At 43.2% G+C, this 3,227-nt stretch overlaps 1 non-coding gene across 1 annotated transcript; it reads left to right on the forward strand.

The window, feature by feature from the left end:
* The first annotated feature begins 1,654 nt into the window (after nt 1–1,654).
* On the forward strand, nt 1,655–1,886 carry LOC111726399. The gene has a single exon (XR_002774180.1).
* Nucleotides 1,887–3,227: the final 1,341 nt, after the last annotated feature.

Consider the following 3,227-nt stretch of genomic DNA (forward strand, 5'->3'; position numbering starts at 1 on the left):
TTCGATGAAATAAAAGGCACTTCTTTTTTTTTTTTTTTGAGACAGAGTCTCCCTCTGTCATCCTTGGTAGAGTGCTCATAGCAACCTCCAGCTCTTGGGCTTAGACTATTGTCTTGCCTCAGCCTCCCGATTAGCTGGGACTACAGGCATCCACCAAAACGCCTAGCTTTTCTGTTGTTGTTGTTGTTTGGCTGGGGCCAGGTTTAACCCAGCCATCCTTGGTATATGGGGCTGGCACCCTACTCACTGAGCCACAGGCACCGCCCAAAAGGCACTTCTTATTGTTAAAGAGGTCTCAGGCATCTCTGTAAGAGCAGGGACAGATTTTTTTTTTGTCCTTTATCTTTTAGTAGGTGCAGGCAATTGTCGATTCTGCCCTATACTCAGATTAAAAGTACCCCCCAAAAGAAAAGAATACAGGGTTTACAATTCCTGGGATGACCCTCACTGCTCCTGAGATCATACTACATTTTGGCTTCAAAGTGGCCATTTGAAAATTAAAAGTATATATTAGGATCCTGATTGCCTTCATGATGTAGCACAGGAAAGTGCGATTTAGAATCAGATCTGGGTCAGTAAGAGCTTGATCTCCTCCTAACTACGAGATTTAATGCAAGTCACCTCACTTCTCAAGGAATCAATTTCCTTATTTATAAATGAACACTCTCCCATTTTGATCTTTGGTGGGAAGCAAAAGTAACCATATTCATGGAGGGATTGTGGAAATTTTAACACTAGAAAGATGCAGTAAATCACGTAGAATGTGTGCAAAAATACATGATTGCTAGGCAGGTGTTCTTGTCCTGAATTTTTTCTACTATCCATATCAGAAATTCCATCCTTAGTAAATCATGTGTTTAGATAACTACCTTGCTCTGGCTGTGGTGAAATTTCTTAAGGCTGACCCTGACCCTGTAAGTGGAAAAGTTCTAAAACCTGATTTTCTAACCTATCAGTGAAGATTAGTTTAACATATCAATCTCATCCCACCAAAGAGAAATGAGCGACTTTGTGCCGAAATGGGGATATTGAAAGAGACGAAAAGGCAGAAAATAAGAAAATGGGTGTTAAAAATCAACCTCACTTATTTCTGAGATTCATTTGTACTACTGAGAAAGGAGTCTAACCTCCACAGACTTTCTTTTTCTTTTTCTTTTTTTTTTTTTTTTGAGACAGAGACATGACAACACAGTACCCTCAAAATCTTTGGCTAAAGCGATTCGCTTTCTTCAGCCCCCAAGTGGCTGGGACTACAGGTACCCACCACAATGCCTGGCTATTTTTTGTTGTTGCTGTTGTCGCCGTTGTCATTGTTGTTTTAGCTGGCTCCAGGCCAGGTTTGAACCTGTCAACCTCGGTGTGCCTGGCCAGCACCCTAAACACTGAACTACAGGGTGCCGCCCTTTTTTTTTGAGACAGAGTCTCACTCAGTCACCCTGCGTAGAGTGCTGTGCCATTATTGCTCACTGCAACCTCAAGTGATCCTTTTGCCTCAGCCTCCCAAGTAGCTGAGACTATAGGTGCCCACCCAATGCCTGGCTATTTTTTAGAGATGGGGTCTTGCTGTTACTCAGGCTGATCTTAAAATCCTATAGTCAGATAATCCACCAGCCTCGGCCTCTGATAGTGCTAGGATTATAGGTGTGAGCTACTGTGCCTGGCCTGACAGACTTTCAATTCAGTCCAAAAAACCTTCTCCTCCATTAGGCTCCAGGAGTGCTGTGGTGGGCGGAAGGGCAGCTGACACTCCGGATGTCCTCGTTCTGTGTTCCTTGGTGAGCCCAGAGAGAACATGGTGGTAGGTATCCAACAGTTCAGTCACAAAGGGATCTGGTGGTGGGAATGCAGGTATCTGTGGCTGTGATCTGACATTTTCAACTGAGACAAATAAAACAACAACAACAACAACAAAAACCCAAAACAAAAAATAAGAAACCTTGCCCTCCACTGCACTGTGTGCATGTGATATGCTTAGGTTCCTGGACTGGCTTACTGGCCTCAATTCTAAAGTGGAATGGCCACTTGTGAATCAAGAAGGAATGTTATTTGCTGTTTTCAGGTAATACCCAGGCTCAAAGATCACTTTCTTTTTTTTAAGGCAAAGTCTTACGTTGTGTAGAGTGCCTATGGTGTCATATCTCACAGCAACCTCAAACTCTTAGGCTCAAGTGATCATCTTGCCTCAGCTTCCTGAGTAGCTGAAACTACAGGTGCCTGCCACAACATCCAGCTAGTTTTTCTATTTTTAGTAGAGATTAGTTCTTGCTCTTGCTCAGGCTAGTCTCAAACTCCTGAGTTCAAGCAGTCTACCTGCTTCAGCCTCCCAGAGTGCTAGGTTTATAGGTGTGAGCCACAGTGCCTGGCCCAAAGATCGTTTTTTAGTTAGAGAATGGAGGGAGCCATATCTGGATCCAGGGGGATTTACCTCCCTATCACTGTGAAGATTATGCATATGTGTGTGCCCATGCATAAGTGCATTTTCTGGGGAGATAGACAGTAGAGATTTCACTGGATTATCAAAGGACCTTATAGCATAAAACAAGGTTAAATTCCATTGCATTAAGAATTTATAGCCATTCCACATTCTTTCTATTCATTTTTATCTGATGATTTTTATCTAAATCTTATATTTATCCTCATAACATCATTGTCAAACAGGCTAGGGCAAGTACTCCTGTTTCCAAAGGTTAAGAAATGTAACTGCAGAAACTTTGATTTACTTCTGTTTACAGTGAGAGAAACAGAGCTAGAACTATTACCCAAGACTTCCGAATGAGCTCAGGTAGCCAAGACTTCAACATAATTCTAGTGGATAGTGACAATTCACAAGGTTCACTGTACCCGTGTTGGTCTGCCCACACCTGGAGAGGCATTTTCTGTTAGGCGTATCTTTCCACATAAAGACACTGGCAAAGGGAACAGTGTCAAAAGCAGGGTCACTTGGACACTGAGGGGACCTCCTTGGAACTAGAACTGCTGAGAACTCTGCCAGTGTGTCCTAACTGAAATGTACATCTGTAGCCAGGCAAGAGAACCCGAGACCTTTAGCATGGGGAAAGGAGGGAGATCTGTGACTGATAAAGCTCTTTCCTAATACTCAAATCTTGTCATGAGAAAAGTGGATCAGAGTTCTCTCCTTGGCTACAGAATGGAGAAAGGGATCCTGTGCAGGGCTGAGTAGAGTTCCCCAGCATTCATGTCCCCCTCAAACCTCAGAATGTGCCTTA

This window comes from Otolemur garnettii, unplaced genomic scaffold, assembly GCF_000181295.1.
Source record: "Otolemur garnettii isolate 467f Iridium unplaced genomic scaffold, OtoGar3 scaffold00063, whole genome shotgun sequence".
Classification (NCBI taxonomy): domain Eukaryota; kingdom Metazoa; phylum Chordata; class Mammalia; order Primates; family Galagidae; genus Otolemur; species Otolemur garnettii.